This window comes from Papio anubis, chromosome 14 (genome assembly GCF_008728515.1).
Source record: "Papio anubis isolate 15944 chromosome 14, Panubis1.0, whole genome shotgun sequence".
Taxonomy (NCBI): Eukaryota; Metazoa; Chordata; class Mammalia; order Primates; family Cercopithecidae; genus Papio; species Papio anubis.
This window is the reverse complement of record NC_044989.1, coordinates 92710803-92734471: the sequence shown is the minus strand read 5'-3', so window position 1 is coordinate 92734471 and position 23669 is coordinate 92710803. Positions and strand designations below refer to the sequence as shown.

Genomic DNA, 23669 nt, shown 5'->3' with positions numbered 1-23669 from the left:
GAGAGGGCAAGTGAGGCAGGGGAAGTGAGGCTGGAAAAGGAAGGAGACCAGGCAAGTTTACCAAATGAAGCAGCACTGAGGACAGTTCTTGCTCATCCTGTGGAATGTCTCTATAGAGCAGTATCTGCATCTGAGCACAAGGAAGCTGAAGAAGTTGTACACTCACTGCCGTCAGCCTGTGACAAAGGAGGGGGTCTCTCGGGAGAATGTCACAGCATCAGAGATCGTGGCTTTTCCTTGCCAAAGGCACAGTGGGTTCCAGAACCCTAAGAGTGGTCCTCTGACAGGGATGTGCAGGAGCTGGAGGGGAAAGGTGTACACATGAAGCAAACCAACAGAAAGGACTGTGAGGGGAGTGGCAGAGCCACGACACATGGGCCGCACCACAAAGCAGGTCTGCACACTTTGCGCAAGCCGTGGTGCTGGCTCAGAGTTGGGGAGCCCGGTTAAGTGGATTTACACAGCTTTTACCTGAAATAATGTCTAAGAGTCCAAAACAAAGTAGAACCCCGAGTAAACTTTTGGTGTGTGTGTGACACATATTTGTGGTTTTTCCACATCGATTTGTTCTATACAGGAGAGAAAATAGATAATTTCTACTTTCTTTTTAAGGGTTAATATTTATTCAAGCTGCTGATCTGAAGACCCTAAATTAAACACAGTGCCTTTTCTAGGTTTGTGCAAAACAAACAAAATCTCCATATCACATTCAACCAAATTATTTTAGGGATATTTTGCAATATTATTTCATGTTAATCACAACATTATTTCATGTTAATTACAAAAAGGAAATCAGTTTAAAGTGAGGTAAATTATATTTTGTAGTTCGAATTTCGTATGGCTAGTTGGCCAGTTACAGTAAAATTACTTGGATGATGTGAAGTAAAAACATCATAAAGAACAGCAAAAAATATAGTAATTCACTCTTCAGAAATTTAATCTTCAGCATTTCTGGATTTTTCATGTATAAAATTATTACATCTAAAATTCCACTCCCACTCATACTTCTATACTTATAAATAAATTTAATAAATAAATACATAAATAAATTCTCCAGCTCAGAGAAAATTTCTTATTAAAATAAAAAGGTTGGTAGGATTATTTGCTTCTAAAGTTTTTGACAATTATTGACTATTATGTATCTCATTTTTTATTTTTGCATTTGCATTTGGAGATGAGCTAATTACCTCTGATCCACCATTTTTCAACCAGAGTTTTTCTTCTCAACCACAGAAATGATATGAACACCAGTGTTCTCAAGTGATGGCATGCAGCTGGAACTCTACTGCTAATGCACAGAAGAGAACTTAAATCATTGCATACAAAAACAGCTTTCCTTTCTCCTGCTGGGGTTTCTCTGCATCATCGAAATGCCACCAACATTTAGGATGAACCTCTGCTGTATCAGGATGTCCTAAGAATTTGGGGATATTTAGCAGACTCACTGGTATCTATTTCCTGGGCGTCAAGTACAACCCACAGAGGTAAAAAATTAAAAATATTGCCAGATATTGCCACATGTCCACTAGGGGTCTCCTCCCATTGAGAGCTACTTTTCAAGGAGAAACTAGTAAATTATTAACTGGTAAAAATTTCAGATGAAGAAATTTGGGGGCTATAATAATTCATAGTCAATTTGATGTGTTCCAACTTCTACTAATTGGCAAAAAAATAGTAACTTTCTCAGCTCTCAGGATGAAATTTTAGGATATTTTGTTGTTTGTAATTTTTCTTTTCACTCATAAATGACAAAAGGGAAGTGAAATTGTAAAAGCATAAACTGATCATGCTGGCTTCCTATTAGCTTTTTGGTCAGTGGGGCTCCACTCACTTTAGCAAAAAGCCCAGGTTCCTCCACAGGGACTGTGAGGTCCTTCATGACTTGCCTCTCACCCGACCTGCTCCTGCCTTTGATATCTGTCACCCTGGGCATTCCTCCGTGTTACTCCCTGTATCTCAGGCACCCCATTCCCCTACTATTCACCTGGCCAACTGTTGTCCAATTTCAGTTTTCCATCTAAGACTATCACCTTGGAAATATTCAAGGTGTTTTCCTCCCCTACCTAGATCATATGCTATCTGATTCCACTTAAGTGTTTTCTCCATCACAATATTCGTTATATTCCATGTTATTGTTATTTGGTTCTGTATTGAGCACGGGTCTTAGGGGGTCTCCCCAGTACACGTCTCCAAGACTTATTGTCACCACTGGTCACGTGCTTGTGAGTTCCCAGTCCTCACCGTAGGCCACACTGAGGGAAACCAGTACATCAGCTCAAGCCAGAGGTTACCAGCTACTCCTGTGGCTTCCACACTTGGTTAGAATTTCACACCATGGAGTGTGGGGATCTGACATCCAGAATCACCACCAACGGCCTGATGGATTCAATCCAGAATTGATAACCTCCCCTTCAGGTCAACTTTAACCAGGTGGAAAGAGAAGATGAAAGCCATATGAAGACATATCCCCCTTTGCTCCTCCTTCTCCTGGTCTATTCTGACGCATCATTTTTCTTGTTCTTCTGTGGAGACAAATCTGCAGCACAGGAGCCGCTGGTGAGTCCTCTGAGGCTCACAGTGCAGTGGCAGCCAGCATGATGTCCCCACTCAAAAGTTCTCACATGGCCGGGCGCGATGGCTCAAGCCTGTAATCCCAGCACTTTGGGAGGCCGAGACGGGTGGATCACGAGGTCAGGAGATCGAGACCATCCTGGCTAACACGGTGAAACCCCGTCTCTACTAAAAAAATACAAAAAACTAGCCGGGCGAGGTGGCAGGCACCTGTAGTCCCAGCTACTCGGGAGGCTGAGGCAGGAGAATGGCGTAAACCCGGGAGGCGGAGCTTGCAGTAAGCTGAGATCTGGCCACTGCACTCCAGCCTGCACCACCCACCCCCCCTCCAAAAAAAAAAAAAAAAAAAAGTTCTCACACTCTCGCTTGCCTCACTTCCCTTTCCTCACCCATGAAGTTGTACATCCAAAATAATGTATCTGTCTTCTAGAGATATCAAGAGAAAAACAGTAGTAATCATTAACTGCTTTGGAGGAAGGATGATGAGAGAATTTTGAAAGTGACTGTGATTTAAAAAAAATATATATTATAAGTGGACATTCTATGCCACTTTCAAGTCTCTGTTCTGACCTCCAGGCTTATATTAGTAGAAACCAAATTGTCTGTTAATCGCATACGCTTTCACATTGGCTTTCACATGATAAGCAGTTAGGAAAAGATCACTGAATAAATTATCAGTCATTTTACTTCAAAATAGCATCAGTTACCACTACACACCTAATAGAATGTAGAAAGCTCAGAAGCTCTGAGAACACCAAATGCTGGCAGGTAAGTGGGGAAACAGGAACTCTCATTCATTGCTGGTAGAAATGCAAAATGGCACAACCACTTTGACAGCTCTGCCAAACATAATCTTACTATATGATCCAGCAATCATGCTCCTTGGTATTTACCCAAATATGTTTAAAATTTATGTGCATATAAAAACCTGCACATAGATATATATATATATATATATACACACACACACACACACACACACATATTTTATTTTTTTGTAAGTTATTGGGGTACAGGTGATATTTGCTTACATAAGTTCTTTAGTGGTGATTTGTGAGATTTTGGTGCACTCATCACTCGAGCAGTATACACTGCACCATATTTGTAGTCTTCTATCCCTTGCCCCCTTCCCACTCTTCCCCCTAAGTCCCCAAAGTCCACTGTATCATTTTTATGCCTTTGCGTCCTCATAGCTTAGCGCCCACATATCAGTGAGCATATACGACGTTTGGTTTTCCATTCCTGAGTTACATCACTTAGAATAACAGTCTCCAATTTCATCCAGGTCACTGAAAATACTGTTAATTCATTCCTTTGTATGGGTGAGTAGTATTCCATTATGATGGAATATATATACCACAATTTCTATATCCATTTGTTGATTGATGGGCATTTTGATTGGTTCCACGATTTTGCAAGTGTGAATTGTGCTGCTATAAACATGTGTGTGCAAGTATCTTTTTCGTATAATGACTTCTTTTCCTCTGGGTAGACACCCAGTAGTGGGATTGCTGAATCAAATGGTGGTTCTACTTTTAGGTTTTAAGGAATCTCCACACTATTTTGCACAGTGATTGTACTAGTTTACATCCCCACCAGCAGTGTAGATGTGTTCTCTGTTCACTGCATCCACGCCAACGTCTACTGTTTTGATTTTTTGATTATGGCCATTCTTACAGGAGTAAGCTAGTGTCGCGTTGTGGTTTTGATTTGCATTTCCCTGATCACTAGTGATTTTGACCATTTTTTCCTATGTTTGTTGTCCATTTGCATATCTTCTTTTGAGAATTGTCTATTCATGTGCTTAGCCCACTTTTTGCTGGGATTTTTTTTTCTTACTGATTTGAGTTCATTGTAGATTCTGAATATTAGTCCTTTGTCAGATGTATAGACAGTGAAGATTTTCTCCCACACTGCGGATTGTCTGTTTACTCTGCTTACTGTTTCTTTTGCTATGCAAAACCTCTTTATTAATTAGGTCCCAGCTATTTATCTTTGTTTGTATTGCATTTGCTTTTGGGTTCTTGGTCATAAAATCCTCCTTGCCTAAACCAGTATCTAGAAGGGTTTTTTCAATGTTATCTTCTAGAATTTTTATAGTTTCAGATCTTGGGTTTAAGTCTTTAATCCATCTTGAGTTGATTTTTGTATAAGGTGAGAGATGAGGATACAGTTGCACTCTCCTACATATGGCTAGCCAATTAATCCAGCACCACTTGTTGAAAAGGGTGTCCTTTCTCCACTTAATGTTTTTGTTTGCCTTGTTGAAGATCAGTTGTCTGTAAGTGTTTGGGTTTATTTCTGGGTTCTCTATTCTGTTCTATTGGTCTATGTGCCTATTTTTATACCAGTACCATGCTGTTCTGGTGATGATGGCCTTATAGTATAGTTTGAAATCAGCTAGTGTGATGCCTCCAGATTTGTTTTTTGCTTAGTCTTGCTTTGGCTATGTGGGCTCTTTTTCGTTTCATATGAATTTTAGAATTTTTTTCTAACTCTGTGGATGGTGGTATTTTGATGGGGATTGCACGGAATTTGTAGATTGCTTTTGGCAGTATGGTCATTTTCACAATATAGACTCTACCCATTCATGAGAATGGGATGTGTTTCCATTTGTTTGTGTCGTCTATTATTTCTTTCAGCAGTGTTTTGTAGTTTTCCCTGTAGAGGTCTCTCACCTCCTTGGTTAGGTATATTCCCAAGTATTTTATTGTTTGCAGCTATTGTAAAAGAGGTTGAGTTCTTGATTTGATTCTTTGCTTGGTCACTGTTGGTGTATAGAAGAGCTACTGATTTGTGTACATTAATCTTCTATCTGAAAACTGAATTCTTTTATCAGTTCTAGGAGCTTTCTGGAGGACTCCTTAGGGTTTTCAAGGTAAACAATCATATCATCAGCAAACAGTGACAGTTTCACTTCCTCTTTACCAATTTGGATGTCATTTCTTTTTTTTATTATTATTATACTTTAAGTTCTAGGGTACATGTGCACAATGTGCAGGTTTGTTACATATGTATACATGTGCCATGTTGGTGTGCTGCACCCATTAGGTCGTCATTTACATTAGGTATATCTCCTAATGCAATCCCTCACCCTTTCCCCCACCCCACAACAGGCCCCAGTGTGTGATGTTCCCCTTCCTGTGTCGAAGTGTTCTCATTGTTCAATTCCCACCTGTGAGTGAGAGCATGCGGTCTTTGGTTTTCTATCCTTGCGATAGTTTGCTCAGAATGATGGTTTCCAGCCTCATCCATGTCCCTACAAAGGACATGAACTCATCTTTTTTATGGCTGCATAGTATTCCATGGTATATTATGTGCCACATTTTCTTAATCCACATTTCCTTAATCTAGTCTATCACTGATGGACATTTGGGTTGGTTCCAAGTCTTTGCTATTGTGAATAGTGCCGCAATAAACATACGTGTGCATGTGTCTTTACAGCAGCATGATTTATAATCCTTTGGATATATGCCCAGGAATGGGATGGCTGGGTCAAAGTATTTCTAGTTGTAGATCCATGAGGAATCATCACACTGTCTTCCACAATGGTTGAACTAGTTTACACCAACAGTGTAAAAGTGTTCCTATTTCTCCACATCATCTCCAGCACCTGTTGTTTCCTGACTTTTTAATGATCACCATTCTAACTGGTGTGAGAAAACTTGTTGTGGTTTTCATTTGCATTTCTCTGATGGCCAGTGATGATGAGCATTTTTTCATGTGTCTGTTGGCTGCATCAATGTCTTCTTTTGAGAAGTGTCTGTTCATATCCTTTGCCCAGTTTTTGATGGGGTTGATTTTTTTCTTGTAAATTTAAGTTCTTTGTAGATTCTGGATATTAGCCCTTTGTCAGATGGGTAGATTGTAAAAATTTTCTCCCATTCTGTAGGTTACCTGTTCACTCTGATGGTAGTTTCTTTTGCTAAACTAAAAGAAGCTCTTTAAACTAAAGAAGCGCTTTAGTTTAATTAGATTCCATTTGTCAGTTTTGGCTTTTGTTGCCATTGCTTTTGGTGTTTTAGCCATGACGGCCTTGCCCATGCCTATGGCCTGAATGGTATTGCCTAGGTTTTCTTCTAGGGTTTTTAAGGTTTTAGGTCTAACATTTAAGTCTTTAATCTATCTTGAATTAATTTTTGTATAAAGTGTAAGGAAGGGATCCAGTTTCAGCTTTCTATATATGGCTAGCCAGTTTTCCCAGCACCATTTATCAAATAGTGGATGCCATTTATTTCTTTCTCTTGTCTGATTGCTCTTGCTAGGACTTCCAGCAGTATGTTAAAGAGGAGTAGTGAGAATGGGCATCTTCGTCTTGTTCCAGTTCTCAGAGGGAATGCTTTCAACTTTTCCTCATTCAATATTATGTTGGCTGTGGGTTTGTCATAGATGGCTTTTATTATATTAAGATATGTCCCTTGTATGCCAATTTTGCTGAGAGTTTTAATCCTAAAGGGATGCTGGATTTTGTCGAATGCTTTTTCTGCATCTATTGAGATGACCATGTGATTTTTCTTTTTAATTCTGTTTGTGTAGTGTATCACATGTATTAACTTGTGTATGTTAAACCATCCATGCATCCCTGGTATGAAACCCACTTGATTGTGGTGGATTATCTTTTCGATATGATGTTGGATTTGGTTAGCTAGTATTTTGTTGAAAGTGTTAGCATCAATGTTCATTAAGGATATCGTCTGTAGTATTCTGTTTTGGTTATGTCCCTTCCTGATTTGGGTATTAGGCTGATGCTGGCTTTATAAAACAAATTAGGGAGGGTTCCTTCTTTCTGTATTTGTGGAATAGTGTCAAAAGAATTGGTACCAATTCTTTGTATGTCTGGTAGAATTCTGCTGTGAATCCATCTGGTCCTGGGCTTTTTTTGTTGGTAATATTTAATTACCCTTTCAATCCTGCTGCTTGTTATTGGTCTGTTCGAGGTATCTAATTCTTTCTGATTGAAGCTAGGAGAGTTGTATCTTTCCAGGAATTTACCAGTTTTTTCTAGGTGTTCAAGTTTATGTGCATAAAGGTGTTCACAGTAGCTTTGAATGATCTTTTGTATTTCAGTGGTGTCAGTTGTAATATCTCCTGTTTCATTTCTTAGTGAGGTTATTTAGATTTTCTCTTTTTTTCTTGATTAATCTTGCTAATGGTCTATCAATTTTATTTATCTTCTCAAAGAACCAGCTTTTTGTTTCATTTATCTTTTGTATTTATTTTATTTTAATTTCTTTTAGTTCTCTGATGTCGGTAATTTCCTCTCTTCTGCTGTTTTGGGTTTGATTTGTTCTTGTTTCTCTAGTTCCTTGAGGTGGTGACCTTAGATTATCTGTTTATGCTCTTTCAGTCTTTTTGATGTAGGTGCTTTGGACTATGAACTTTCCTCTTAGCACTGCCTTTACTATATCCCAGAGGCTTTGATGGGTTGTGTCACTATTGTCATTCAGTTCAAATAATTTTTAAATTTCCATGTTGATTTCGTTTTTTACCCAATGCTCATTCAGAAGCAGGTTACTTAATATCCATGTATTTGCATGGTTTTAAAGATTCCTTTTGGAGTTGATTTCCAGTTTTACTCCACTGTGGCCTGAGACAGTGACTGATACAATTTCAGTTTTCTTAAATTTATTGAGGCTCATTTTATGGCCTATCATATGGTCTACCTTGGAGAAAGTTCCACATGCTATCTCCTGCGGTTGTTGGATGAAATGTTCTGTATATAGCTGTTAAGTCTATTTGTTCCAAGGAACAGTTTAAATCCATTGTTTCTTTGTTGACTTTCTGTCTTGATGACCTGTCTAGTGCTGTGAGTGGAATACTGAAGTGCCCCACTTTCATTGTGTTGCTGTCTATCTCATTTCTTTGGTCTATTAGTAATTGTTTTATAAATTTGGGATCTCCAGTGTTAAGTGCATATATGTTTAGGATTGTGATATTTTCCTGTTGGACAAGGCTTTTCACCATTATACAATGTCCCTCTTTGTCTCTTTTAACCACTGTTGCTTTAAAATTTTGTATAAGAATAGCTACCCCTACTTGCTCTTGGTGTCCACTTGCATGAAATGCCTTTTTCCACCCCTTAAATTTATGTGAGTCTTTACGTGTTAGGTGAGACTCCTGAAGGCAGCAGATACTTGGTGGGTGAGTTCTTATCCATTCTGTGGTTCTGTATCTTTTAAGTGGAGCATTTAGGCTATTCACATTCAATATTAGTATTGAAATGTGAGGTACCATTGCATTCATCATGCTCTTTGTTGCCTGTGTACTTGGGTTATTTTTGTTTTGTTTTGTTTTTGCTTTTTAACTAATATTTTTGTTTTATAGGTCCTGTGTGATTTATGCTTTAAAAAGGTTCTGTTGTGATGTGGTTCCAGGACTTGTTTCAAGATTTAGGACTCTTTTTAGCAATTCTTATAGGGGTGACTTGGTAATGGTAATTCTCTCAGCATTTGTTTGTCTGAAAACAACTGTATCTTTCCTTCATATATGATGCTTAGTTTCTCTGGATACGAAATTATAGGCTGATAACTGTTTTGTCTGAGGAGGCTGAAGACAGGTCCCCAATCCCTTCTAGCTTGTAGGGTTTCTACTGAGAACTCTGCTGTTAATCTGATAGGTTTTCCTTTATAGATTACCTGGTGGTTCTGTCTCACAGCTCTTAAGATTCTTTTCTTCGTCTTAACTTTGGATAACCTGATGACAATGTGGCTAGGTGAAGATCTTTTTGCAATGAATTTTCCAGGACTTCTTTGTGCTTCTTATGTTTGGATGTCTAGGTCTCCAGCAAGGCCGGAGAAGTTTTCCTCATTTATTCCCTCAAATATATTTTCCAAGCTTTTAGAATTCTCTTCTCCCTCAGGAACATCCATTATTGTTAGGTCTGGTTATTTTACATTATCCCACACTTCTTGGTGTCTTTGTTCGTATTTTCTTATTTTTTGTCTTTGTTGGATTGGGTTAATTCAAGGACCAAGTCTTCGGGCTCTGAATTTCTTTCTTCAACTTGTTCAATTCTATTACGGAGACTTTCCAGAGCATTTTTCATTTCTAAAAGTGTATCCAAACTTTCCTGAATTTTTTATTCTTTTTTCTTTAAATGATCTATTTCCTTGAATATTTCTCCCTTCACGTCTTGTATTATTTTTTGGGATTTCCTTGCATTGGGCTTTGTCTTTCTGTGGTCCCTCCCTGATTAGCTTAATAACTAACCTCCTGAATTCTTATTCAGGTAAATCAGGGGTTTCTTCTTGGTTTGGATCCATTGCTGGTGAACTACTGTGATTTTTGTGGAGTGTTGAAGAGCCTTGTTTAGTCATATTACCAGGTTTGGTTTTCTGGTTCCTTTTCATTTGGGTAGGCTCTGTCAGAGGGAAGGTCTAGGGCTGAAGGCTGTTGTTCAGATTCTTTTGTCCCACTGGGTGTTCCCTTGATGTAGTATTCTCTTCCTTTTCCTATGGATGTGGCTTCCTGTGAGCCGAACTGTAGTGATTGTTGTCTCTCTTCTGGGCCCAGCCACCTAGCGAGTCCGCTCAGCTCTGGGCTGGTACTGGGGGTTGTCTACACAGAGTCCTGTGATGTGAACCATCTGTGGGTCTCTCAGCCATGGATACCAGTGCCTGTTCCAGTGGAGGTGGCAGGGGTGTGCAATGGAATCTGTGAGGGTTCTTAGCTTTGGTGGTTTAATGCTCTGCTTTTGTGCTGTTGGCCTCCTGCCAGGAGATAGTACTTTCCACAAAGCATCAGCTGTAGTAGTATGGAGAGGCACCAGTGGTGGGCAGAGCCCTAGAACTCCAAAGATCATATGCCCTCTGTCTTCTGCTACCAGGGTGGATAAGGAAGGACCATCAGGTGCGGGCAGAGCTAGGTGTGTCTGAGCTCAGACTCTCCTTGGGCAGGTATTGCTGTGGCTGTTGTGGGGGATGGGGGTGAGATTCCCAGGTCACTGGAGTTGTGTATGCAGGAGGATTATGGCTGCCTCTGCTGAGTCATGCAGGTTGTCAGGAAAGTGGGAGAAAGTCGGCGGTCACAAGCCTCACCCAACTCCCATGCAAACCAAAGGGCTGGTCTCACTCCCACCGTGCCTCCCGGCAGCAGCCCCGAGTCTGTTTTCAGGTGGAGGGTGTGTGAGCTTGAAAACTTGCCCCAGGCTACCTGCCTTCCAGCTGGGAAAGAAAAGGGTCTGGTTCTTCCCCTGCCTGTGGAGTCTGTGCACCGGATTTGCACCCTTCCCTGAGAGCTCTGGCCAGGAGGCTTCTTGCCCTGTTCAAATTATTACAAAGTTCAATTTGAGATTTCCTTCTCCCGGTGGAGTTTTACCCACTGCTCCTCTGGCCACCCTCCCGATGAATCCCTGTGGTGCCAGGCAGGAATGGGCTGCTTGGGGACCCAGCGATCTCCCAGGGCCTTTCTGCTGCTTCCTCTACCCCTGTATGTATTTTGCTCGGCTCTCCAGCTTGACTCAGCTCCAGGTAAAGTCGAAAGCTTCTCCCACAAACAGACCTTCAGCTTCTCCAGTGGGGGTGTGTATTTGGGAGAGGAGGGTCTCCCCTTCCCACTTCCACAGCTGGGGCACTCACAGTATTTCCACATGGATATTTTGACAGTGGGGGAGGTTATGCATATGTGGGGTCTTCTCTAAACTACAGTCTATAAAAATAGATCCAGTTAAGTATCCTAAAAATCTCCAATCTTCCCAAGAGGTAGAAGAACACTTTACCTTCCTAAATCTGTTGTTAAAGAGATTAATGTTTATCATGTTGATGATATATCACTGCATTAGCAATTACATGGAGATACACTCTGCTAAAAAACCTCATGTGAAACATTTGTCTTTTCTTGATCCTGTGCAATTGGAAATTACTTCAGAAAACACACCTTCATAATTTTCATCTCTGTGTTATCAGCATCACCACATTACATTCTCACGTGCTACCCACTAAACATTTGGTTGAATGAGTGAGGGTGAAAGATATGGACATTTTTCACACACCCATCTTTTACCATATTTTTAAAAGATACAGATACCATGTCATATTATTTGAATTTGATGATGAGAGAAGAAGAAATGAAGGCAGCCAGGTGAAACCAGCAGATGTTTCTGACTTTATTAAATGTCCTTTAATTTAGGTTAAGAAGCCATTGCTTATTGAAAAGTGTGCTCTGTGTGTGAGTGTGTGTGTGCGTGTGAGTGTTCAACTAAAAGTAAAACTAGTTTCTGGTAATAATAACTTTGATGGAGAGGAAGGAGGAATGATTTGGTGATGGCAGTTCACTTGGCAGACACCCTGTCTGGGTGGACAAGGCTCACTGCAGCAGCTGAGTGTGTGAGGAAGGTGGCAGGCAGAGAAGAGGAAAGTTAGGAGGCACAGATGCAAGGAACATAGAGAAAAGGGAGAGGAGCTGTGTTAGGCTTTCCTTGTCTTGCTGTACAGGAATATCCAAGATTGGGTAATTTGTAAAGTAGAGGCATAATTGGCTTACAGTTCTGCAGACTGTATAAGCAGCATGGCACCAGCATCTGCGTGGCTTTTGTAGAGGCCTCAGGGAGCTTTTACTCATGGTAGAAGGTGAACTGGGAGCAAACAGTCACAGGGCAAGAGTGGGAGCCAGAGAGAGAGGAGGGCGGAAGGCACCACCCAGTTTTAAACAATCAGATCTCTTGAGAACTCACTCACTTTTGTGAGGACAGCCCCAAGCATGAGGGCTCCATCCCCATGACCCAAACTCCTCCCTCCAGGCCCCTCTTCCAACATTGGAGATTTCATTTCAACATGAGATTTGGACAGGACAAATATCCAAACCATATCAGGGACACTATTTGACAGTTTTTATAAGAAAATAACAGAAAAGGAGGAGGATAATTAAGGAAATACGGAAGAAATATGGAAGTCAATAAAATCTTTTGGAAGTTTTCTTGCTGGTCACAGGCAGTATATTAATTGTTAAGCCTAATTTCTTTTGCTTTCTGTCTTAGGACTTCTCCATAAACTCTACATCATGCCATATGATGCCACCCACTCTTTTCTCCTAGGAAGACATGGGCTCTCTTGTTTTTAAATGAACATGGGAAGAACAGCCAGTGTAGGTCTGATTTTATTATTAGCAGCCGTCAACTATTGCCACGGGATAATTAAGGAACCAGAGAGACCGAGGGGTTGAGGAGGAATTATTTAATTATTTAGGTGCACCGTCCCACTCGGATTAACATCCAAAGGACTGAGCCCCTAAGAGTTCGGTTATCTTTTAAGTATTTTGTGGAGTGGTGGAGATTTGTTTAGAGGGAAGCGTATTACAGAAGCGAGAAACAAAGACGGTTGTTCAATTGAGACATGCATTACGTTATTTCTTACTTTTCAAGGAACAACATGTTTTACGACTTGAGATGATCTGTCTAGTAACCTTGCAGCTGCACAGCTAGAGAAATGGAGTCTTCACAATGCCTGGGAAAGGGAGAGATAAGGCTCACTAGCCACAGAAAAACAGACAGTTTATTGTAAAGGACTCTAGCTCTTTCTCTTCTTCGAAGGGAATTGGGTTTTCTTACATACAACTCAGTTTTTGCCTACACATTTTTAATTTCTTTTAATTCCTGTTCCACTATACTGAAAATTCCCTCACCCCAAGAAACCTAACTTTTGGCTTTTGTGGGAGTATTGAGTTTAATTGAATGTTTAGTTAGTTTACACGGTGTGGCCACTGGTTCTAGCTGGCATCTGATTTGATTGGTCATTGCCTATCTTTTAAATATATTAAATATCACCAAAAACCAATGCTTTTGTCAGGAAATGCTTGACTTCTTACTTCTATTTATATCTATTCCACACACAATTTGAATTTAGGCCATGAAGACTAACCATATAGAATACTTATGGCATCCAACTAAGCAGGTTGCTTGAACAAACATACGTCTCAGACAGATACGGGGCAAACTATGAGAGATTAGTGGGGACTGTTGGCTCATTAAATTCAAGGAGTGTTGTACAACTCAATCGAGATAGGAAAGGCATTCAGCTGTAAGTCAAGCAAAAATAAAATAAAAATCAGAAAGCTGTCAGATCTCTTTCTCTGCATCTTTTATTTTAACTTCATTTTTTCTTTCTCATATTAGACTGGCTTCCTTCACCTGGTTGCAAAACTGAGACCTCACCAATGGCAGCTTCCAAGAATCAGTGTGAGGCTTCAGCCACAGAGAGAGATGAATCATCTTTCTTAAATCTACCTTCAAAATCCAAGAGAAGGACTCTCACTAGCCTACCTTGTGTCAGGTGCACACTGCTGAATAAATCAGTGTGGCCAGTGACATGAAGTCAAGTTAGGACAAGCAGCGTATTTAATCAGTGCAAGAGTTTGGATATAGAGTGGTGGTGAATCTCAAAAGAAGTTCAGCACGTGGATTCCGAGTATTCACAGACCAGGGGATCATAAGAAGAAAACATACTAAACTGCTGCTCTGGCCACACATTGAGTTATTCAAAATTACAGCTCTCTATTTTTGTTTGTTTTAAACAGATAAAAGATACTTGAGGGGGTTTTTATGATGACCCTTAAAAATGTAATAAATAGTATTATGTGAGTTAGAGGTAAATAGATGAGATAGATATGGACATAGATTATATTTTGATCTTAATTTTACAAAAAATAGTGCAGATTCTTTCCACCCCTTGTGTCTTCAGATATTGTTTTTAAGCTCTGTATTCAGAAGTATTAATATTAGCTTTGAATACTGTGTAATATCAATCTTTGGAGTAACACTGAAGTCATTTGATATTTAAAATATTACACAGTTCAGAAAGTGGAAGGGTTCTAAATTCTCATGATCTAGAGACACAGATGTTTGACTTTTTGTTTGCTTTTCTGTGCACTTAAAGTGTAAAACACTTAATCTTATTGACCAGATTTTTTTTGAGCAGTTTAAGTGCAACATTACTAAAAACTGTTTGCAGAATCAGTCTGGATTGAAACATTTAAACCATCTGGCTGTTACAAATGACATTGAATAAAATAACTCCAGGTGGTTTAAGTCATTTGTTAATAGTTCATGCTTCATAATTTCTTTAAATTACACAGAAATATGCAAGTAACCCTTTGGTAGCTTTGGGTGTTTTGCTGTTATTGTTATTCTTTTATTATTATCAGCCAGCCACTTAATTGAAAATGCTGTTGCCACAAGAGACCTATATTTTGTTTGTGGGAGTGTTGTGTTTAATGAACATTACCAACTATGAAACAAAATGGTGGGACTTAGTTTTCTACACCTGTGCCCAAATATCATGCCAACCACTCTTCTTCAATGTTCTTATTGGTAAATTGATTTATGAGAAACACATTGCCAGGATGCTACAAAGCTGAATGACTTTCTGGAAGATTTAGGAAAAGTAGGACCAGGACCATAGTCAGATTTGTGTTTTAAGAAAAATCTCTTTTGCAGCAGTGAGATTAGAGGACTATGAGCTTCTAATAACTGTCTAAGAATTACTGCGTAGATCAAGGCAATAAATGTGGGTTAGCATAAGGTTGTCAGGGATCAGTTATTTGAGATGGTATCTGTGAGAGTGGTTATTAGGCTTGGGTGGTAAACAGGCAGAATTCATATATAGTATATTTCTAGGTTCCCCAGATAATTACAGTATTCAGCAAAGGTTGCAAAACAGTGATCTATACAGTTGATAACCTGTTGAAGGTTGGATAAGATGAAGCAGTGGTTCTTAACGCTGATGTAACTAAAAATACCTATTCAGCTTTTAAGAAATAAATAAGGCCGGGCGCAGTGGCTCATGCCTGTAATCCCAGCACTTTGGGAGGCTGAGGCGGGCAGATCACAAGGTCAGGAGATTGAGACCATCCTGGCTAACACGGTGAAACCCCGTTTCTACTAAAAAGTACAAAAAAATTAGCCGGCTGTGGTGGTGGGCACCTGTAGTCCCAGTTGTAGTCCCAACTGTAGTCCCAGTTGGAGGCTGAGGCAGGAGAATGGAGTGAACCTGGGAGGCGGAGCTTGCAGTGAGCCGAGATGGCATCACTGCACTCCAGCCTGGGCGACAGAGCAAGACTCTGTCTCGGAAAAAAAAAAAAGAAAGAAAGAAAGAAGAAAGAAAGAAATGTTCTAACTTCACTCAAACACATTAAATCAGAATTTCTGGTGGGAGTTCAGTTATGGTATTATTTTATACTTTATAGGTGATACTAAAGAGCAATCCAAGTCGATATTCCTTGAGAGAGAAGGAGGCAGCTAGGCAAATCATGAAAGGCTTGCACACCTGGATAGATAGAAATGCCATTTGCTGAGAAAAGGAACATAGGAAAATGAATAGCTTTGGAGTTATGAGTCAGAGAGGATGGGGTGTGTGTGTGTATGCACGGATGTGTGCAGATGTGCGTGCACGTGTGTGCATGTTGTGAACATGTTAGCCTTAAAGTTCCTAAGGGACCACCTGGCGATGATGCTGAAGAGGAAGTTTGGTCGATTACTTTGGATCTCAGAAGAAGGAGTGGGTTAAGAACATCAGTATAAAAATGATAGTTGAAGCCATGGACAAAAATAGGGTCTCCCAAGAAAAAATGTGCAGGGTGATGATTATTAAAAAATAAAAGCACAAGCCTGGGTAACATCAAAATATGAGGGGAGGGGAGGGGAAATATACTCTATTATTTCAATGCACAGAAAGAGAGACTATGAAACAGTTTGGTATATACACATAAAGACTGTGTTAGCATTCAGTGATTTGATCCAGCCATTCGATTTAGAACTACATACCAAGGAAAATTGGAAATGCAGAGTCAAGCGCGCCCAAACCAAAAGCAGATGAACTCATTTGAAGAGCGCTACAAAGACTCTTCTGCCACCAAATGAGGATTAATTTATTGTAAAACAGAAAATTAAAGTTAGGAAACAGAGACTCCGTCCATGTTCTCGGCTTGACCAAGATGATAGGTCTTTGTATTATTGCAGAATTTATAACATTTTAAATTCTATAAATTAATTAACTTGCTTTGAATAGTTGAAGACCAATATTTAAAACCTACTGTCTTTTCTACTGGGACGCACATAATCATAGAGTAAAGAGGATTGCTTTGTATTTTCCTTGCCCGCACCTAGGGAAATAAAACAAACCTGCATTTCACAGCCAAAATGAATTTTGGCAGAGCCTTTCAGGATTGCAAAGTACAGAAATTATTCTGTTCTCTGAAGATTAAATATGCAGTTTCACCATTTAGGAAACTATGACCTGGGTCATACAAAAATTCTCAATATTTCAGGATTAAATCACCACTCTAAATGATACCAATTGACCTTCATCAATTAAACACGCTTAGGGAGAACTATGGTATTCTTAAATTTATAATAAAATATTTTAATTATGTTATAGTCTTTTAAAAAGAAATGTATTTATTCTATGCTAATTGCATTGCATACTCAAATTAGACCCGGTAGAACCAACCCTTTCGTTCTCATCTCATTACTGGGACTCTCCCTACGGCAAATGGCAGGAGCTACAACAGGTAAAAAATGCTGTTTTTTCCCTCAGGATATGTTTGGTGGTCCTTCCATGTGGCTTCAGAAGAAATTGAGCCTGAATTCCAACTCTGACTTCAAACCTTAGTGTGACCTTGTGCAAGTCATACAACCCTTCATTTGGAGAACGGGGATGGTGATAGTAAGACTGTTGTGAGAAGTGAATGAAAGTATTCATTTAAAATGCTGACACTAGAGTTTTTCTCAGAGTAAATAAGTAGTAAATATCCGCTTTCATTGCTATTATCAAAATTTGTAGTATGTGCTCCCTAAAAATCTTAAGTTGTTCATTTGTAATAATAATGAATGTGAGAAGCAATACATAGACTCCAAAGTGGCTAGCATCTACATTTTCTAAGAAGAGGATTCTTTTATTATTGATTTTAAAGAACGGAATCCCTCACTCTTTGTGAACTCCTGAACGAATTTCAACACCAGGCACAAAGTCAACTCTGACCTTCTGCTCTAGCCTATATTATACCCTTCCACGACACATTAAATTCTTACCATATTCAATAAATCAGAAAACATCTTTGCATTGATTATCTTTTCTTTTCTGATTGACCATTGTGGTAAGCTTAACAATTACCTCTTCACCTCTAAGAGATGTTGCTATCTGTATCCCAGAAACTCTGAATATGATACCTTTCTCATTAAAAAGAGCCTTTGCAGAGGTGATTAAGTTGTGGATTTTAAGATAGTAAGATTATCCAGCCAGTTCCGCTGTAATCCAATATTATCACAAGTTTCCTCTTAAGACAGTGGCAGAGGCAGATTCCACTACAGAAGAGAAGAGGGCACGTGACTGTAGAAGTAGAGATTGGACTAATATAGCCACAAACTAAAGAATACTTGCAGTCACCAAAACTGGAATCGGCAAGGATGCCAGCCCTGTTGATACCTTACTTTTAGCCCTGTAAGATTCATTTCAGACTTCTGCTCTTTGGACACGTAAGAGAATATATCTCCATTGTTTCAAGCTACCAAGTGTTTGGTAATAAGCTACAGCAGCCACAGGAAATGAATACAGCTACTGTTCACATAATCTCAAGAACTAGCCTCAACATTCATACTATTCAGGCCCCTGCTCAATTGACACCGGCCAACAGAGAACTTTCACTAAAAAAGACACTGTTATATGCAAAGATTACAGAGCATCACAAATCATGTATCGGGGGGAGCATTTTCAGCAGCTAGCTCTGTGTCAAATCGAGATGATGATGAAACCATGTCTGAAAGTTCTGAATGAAAGTGAATGTCAGCTAAATATTCAATCAAGGGTGTTGGTAGAATAAAGATAAATCAAGACCTGCAAAAATTCAAAATATTTACTCCATACACTCATTTTTTCATAAGTTCACTGTAAGATGATATTCATTCTAATGAAGGAGGATTTTAACAAAGTAGAAGACACGAAAACCAGAAGGCATGTGGTGTGTTCCCAAAAATGGCAGTGCAGGGATATTCCAGGATAGGTTTATATAAAGATCAGAGAACAAGCAATTCAGACAGGAGCAGGACAGAAGATGGCAGACACATCCCTTCAAGTAGATAAAAGTGATCTGGTATTAGAATGAATGATTGTACTAGAGGAGAGTTGAGTTCAATTATTAATAAATACATGGACAAGAAACTAAATGAAAAAGAAAATTATTCCATGGAATGCAAATGAAAACACTGTAGAAAGGATAACTAATGCTACTTTACTATATAGTTTAACTCTGAGTAGCAGACATAATAGTGTGGGTAATGAATACTAATCTGACCGGAATTATACACATTTTTATATGCAAGAGTGTAGAGGGGCTGAGAGAGGAAAAATAACTAAGTCATCATCTTAGGAAATACATTATGCTTACATTTAAGGAGTGAAAAGTGGAAATATAACTTAGTTATTTAGAAATTCAGAGGTAAATATTGTCATGCGCGTCCGTGTGAAGAGACCACCAAACAGGCTTTGTGTGAGCAATAAAGCTTTTTAATCACCTGGGTGCAGGCGGGCTGAGTCCGAAAAGAGAGTCAGCAAAGGGAGATAAGGGTGGGGCCGTTTTATAGGATTTGGGTAGTTAAAGGAAAATGACAGTCAAAGGGGGGTTGTTCTCTGGTGGGCAGGAGTGGGGGTCACAGGGTGCTCAGTGGGGGAGCTTTTTAAGCCAGGATGAGCCAGGAAAAGGAATTTCACAAGATAATGTCATCTCTTAAGGCAAGGGCCGGGCATTTTCACTTCTTTTGTGGTGGAATGTCATCAGTTAAGGTGGGGCAGGACATTTTCACTTCTTTTGTGATTCTTCAGTTACTTCAGGCCATCTGGGGGTATACGTGCAAGTCACAGGGGATGCAATGGCTTGGCTTGGGCTCAGAGGCCCGACAAATATGAGTGACTTTTTTAAAAGTCACTCATAGAACATGAGGTAAGCAAAGAGGCTAGGGACTGCTATTTGTTGTCTGTTAAGATATCTAATTAACAAGTTAATATTTTAAACTCTATGCGTCAATAATTTTGATAAAAATAAAAACAAACAGAAAATAAAACATGATTTTTAATAAGAAAGAAACAAATTATATGGGATTATACCTAACTAGAAATAAGTCGAACATTTAGGGAGAGAAATCATAAGATTTATTTTAGGAAAAAATAGCTGATAATAATGAAGAGAAACATTGTTTCTTATGCATGAGACAAGTCCTCATCATACAAATCTCAAATTTCCACAAGTTTATCAGAGATTACTGCAGTTTCATTCAATTCATGTGGAATGAAATTATGACAAACTGTCTAAATTTAATATGAGAGAATATGCATAATTTATAGGGTAGTTTATTTATTACAGATAATATTTAAAAATAAGCCAAAGAGAGAACACACTGTTAAAAATTTTAGTTATATTAAAAAGGACATCAGTGAAGAAGTAGAAAAAGTTTGAGTAAGGTAGATAGTCTAGTTAGTAATACTGTACTAGTGTTAATTTCCTGTTCTTGATAATTGTATGTTTTTGTGAGATATTAAAAATAGAAAAAGTTGAGAGACAGATAAGAACTCTTTGTATTATTTTTGCAACTTTTTCATTAATTATAAAATTGGTTCAAAGCAAAATGTCTATGAAGATCAAATAGTGAAAATAATAAAGAACTGGGGAAATGCAAAGATATGGATCAAAAATAATACAGAATCTAAAACTTCCATCTACGTATTATACTTTGTATATAATAAAAGTCACTTCAATAATCAGTGGGTAAACTAAAAGGCTTCTTATTAAATGATATGGGAAAATTGGTTCACTATTTTGTGGAAAAAAAAAAAAAAGATCTTATCACATCATACCAAAACCAATCTAAAAGGATTAAATATCTTATAAAAAGCAAAAACTAAGACAATAATAGAATAAAACATCAAATAGTTTTGGAACACGTGTATGTAGAAATATGTTTTATCTTTTTATAAAGACAAACTATAATCGGTACAGATGAGTATATCAAAACTAAAGATTTTGGTTCAATAGAAGACAGCAAAAATATATCCACATGTTGTAAGACAGAATGGTGATGTATGCACTTTCTAAAACAGCTACAGATTTAAAATTATATTATTTTAGAAGATCAATTCTAGTTTTGCATTAGATTGAAACTCACTTTTTGATGCGATTCTGCAGGACAGTCCTTTCAAGGCTTTTCTTTTGTTGTCTCCATCATCCTCACAAAGACCACAGTCCTTGGTGTCCACGTGATCAGTGAGCTTCCCATCTTGTACTTCTTCCCTTCAAGGAGGAAGAGATAACAGAAACGCAGTCAGGTCCCTCGGCAGAGTCCCTCACATGGCTTCCCAGGCATGGTCTGGTGGTCAGTGTCCAGCTACACCAGGGCACTCATCTAGAGAGACCCCTGACAACGGGCACTCGGGGCCAGGCTAGGTGCCACCAGGCACCAACAGGTTAAACACGGCAGGGTCTTTGAGTGACGCCCACCTCTAAGTCTGAGGGTCACCCAGGGAGATGCACTACTCCGTCTTGGATTCCCACTCCGAGCTCTTGAATCTTCTCTTCAAAAGCAGTTTCCACTTCACTTTTTTTCTAATGAATATGCCACAAAGAATGCCTCCGAGACAAATGCTATGAAAATCCTGAGGAGGAAGAGGTGGAGGGGGTTAGGTTGAACAGCCGCGGTCTAGGTGACAAGGAATCCTGGCTCCAAAGGGCGCTTGAGCCCAAGTACAAAGGCAGCCTATTGCTGCAGAGAAAATGCAAGACACGGGGAGAAATGACAACAAAGTATCCCCCAAGGACTGGACAGAACTCCCATTCAATCCGGAGACTCATTCCTCCTCTACATCCTAATTAAACAATGAACATCAGGAAGAAAATACAGTTTATTTGAAGGGGAACCTTAGGCCAAATAATTGCTGGAAGACAATTCTCCATGAAAGTCTCAGGTGTCTGTGGAGTCGGGGTCTTCTGCACAAAGGCCTCTAGAGCCAGTTTAGGAATGTGTCTCTAAGGAGGTGTTCCAGGACAGTGACACAGAGGGAGGGCTCCCTCCCCACGGACAGTCCAAGGCAGCAAAGATAAAGACCGTACATTCTCTCCCAGGAGATCTGCTTGCATTCCAGAGTAAAGATCAAGTCAGTCTCTCTCTCTCCTCCTCCTTCTACTCCTCCACCTCTTTCTCTCCCCTCAGCAAGGAGGATGAGCAGGTCACCAGCAGCCCTACATGAGATCAGTTGCCTGATTTTGGTGTCCCGTGCTGCACCACAGCCACTCCATCTGGTCCTCACCACACTGGCCTGTGGAATTAGGGCTCAGGAAACTGACATGAAGCGTTGCTGGGGCTGCTACTCTTGCCATGAATAGCAGGCCGGCCTGTGTCTGGCCCGGGATCCGGTGTTTCCTGTTAGTATGTGCATTGGCAAATGAACATGTTAGCTTGCCAGCAGGGTGACATCTCAGAGCCTTCATGTTCCTGACTTGACAGTAATGATGACATAGCCCAGGGCTGTCACAGCACTCGCAGGCTTTTTGGAGGGCAGTAGAAAATATCTGGCCAGACATAATGGCTCACATCTGTAATTCCAGCACTTTGGGAGGCAGAGGTGGGAGGCTCCCGTAAGCCCAGAAGTTTGAGACTAGCCTGGGTAACATAGTGAGACCTCATCTCTATACAAATTTTTAAAAAGAAGAACTCTTTACAGCCTTTTTAAGAACTCCAGCCCCAGCTCTGAGAGGGGTACGATCCTGATGACCAGAAAACGGCCATTTGAAAGAATCACAACGATCACAGGTACTCAAATGCAGGCCACTGGAGTCACAGATTACAAGAGAAAGAAGAGTCATTTTGAGAGGGGACATGTCATAGCAGCTTTCAAATGCTTACTGAATTTTCCCATGGAAAAGAGATAAGGACAGAACTGGGATCAGTGAGTAAAATTTGCCTGGGGGCACATTCCCCTCCCACTAGAACCCACCATGGGGCTTCCACTAGAATTCACCTGGGGGCACATTGCCACTAGAATTCATAAGGGGAGGCCAGGTGCGGTGGCTCACGCCCGTAATCCTAGCACTTTGGGAGGCTGAGGTGGGTGGATCACCTGAGGTCAGGAGTTCGAGACCAGCCCGGCCAACATGGTGAAACACTGTCTCTACTAAAAATACAAAAATTAGCCGGGCTGGTGTGGCGGGTCCTGTAATCCCAGCTTCTGGGGAGGCTGAAGCAGGAGAAACGCTTGAACCCAGGAGGCGAAGATTGCAGTGAGCAGAGATCCTACCAGTGTACTCCAGCCTGGGTGACAGAGTGAGACTCTGTCTCAAAAAACCAAACCAAAACAACAACAAAAACATTTCACCAGGGGACACATTTTCCTTCCACCAGAATCTCAACACCAGAGGTCCCCTCTCCTACCAGAACTCCCAGGACACACTTCCACTCGAACTCACCATGTACTCTCTAGAACTCACCAGGTGACACATATCCCTTCCACTAGAACTCAGCAGGGGACTCATTTCCCTTCTAGAATTCATCAGGGGGCATATATCCCTTCCACTAGCATTCACCAGAGTCCCTTCTACTGTAACCCCACCTGCATTTCCCTTCCACTAGAACTCACCTGGGGACACATTTCTCTTCTACTAGAACTCACCTGGGGACACATTTCTACTAGAACTCACCTGGGGACATTTCCCTTCCACTGGAACTCACCAGGGGTCCCTTCTACTGGAAGTCACCAGGGGGCTCATTTTCCCTCTACCTGTGGATGTACTAACTACCAGAGCAGGATGACAAGTGAGCTGACCCCTTTGGCTCTCCGGAGTCCCATTGGTTAGCTGGATTTCAGTGGAAGCTGGACAGCAACTCAGGTGGCATGTTTCAGAGATGATTCAATCTTAGTGGGGAAGGGTAGGTAGACAAGCCAGGCCTCAGTTCCCTTCTGGTCCACACTACTGGGAAGGCTCTGAAACGTATGTTATATACAGATGTGCCACATGCTGGTGACACCGCGGGGAACACAGATATGAACAGAAGGAAGACCCTTCCCTCCAAGAGCTTAGCACCCATTGGGAAGATGCCGCCCACCCAACCTACACCAGGGTGGGACAGG

General features: G+C 40.3%; 1 long non-coding RNA gene across 1 annotated transcript; it reads right to left on the bottom strand.

Annotated features, from left to right (window-relative positions):
• Positions 1-22666, bottom strand: LOC116270317. The gene is made up of 3 exons (XR_004178343.1): positions 21046-22666; positions 20714-20838; positions 1-300 (listed from the first exon to the last, which is right to left on the bottom strand). It is a non-coding gene; the product is annotated as an uncharacterized LOC116270317 (long non-coding RNA).
• Between the last annotated feature and the right edge of the window lie 1003 nt (positions 22667-23669).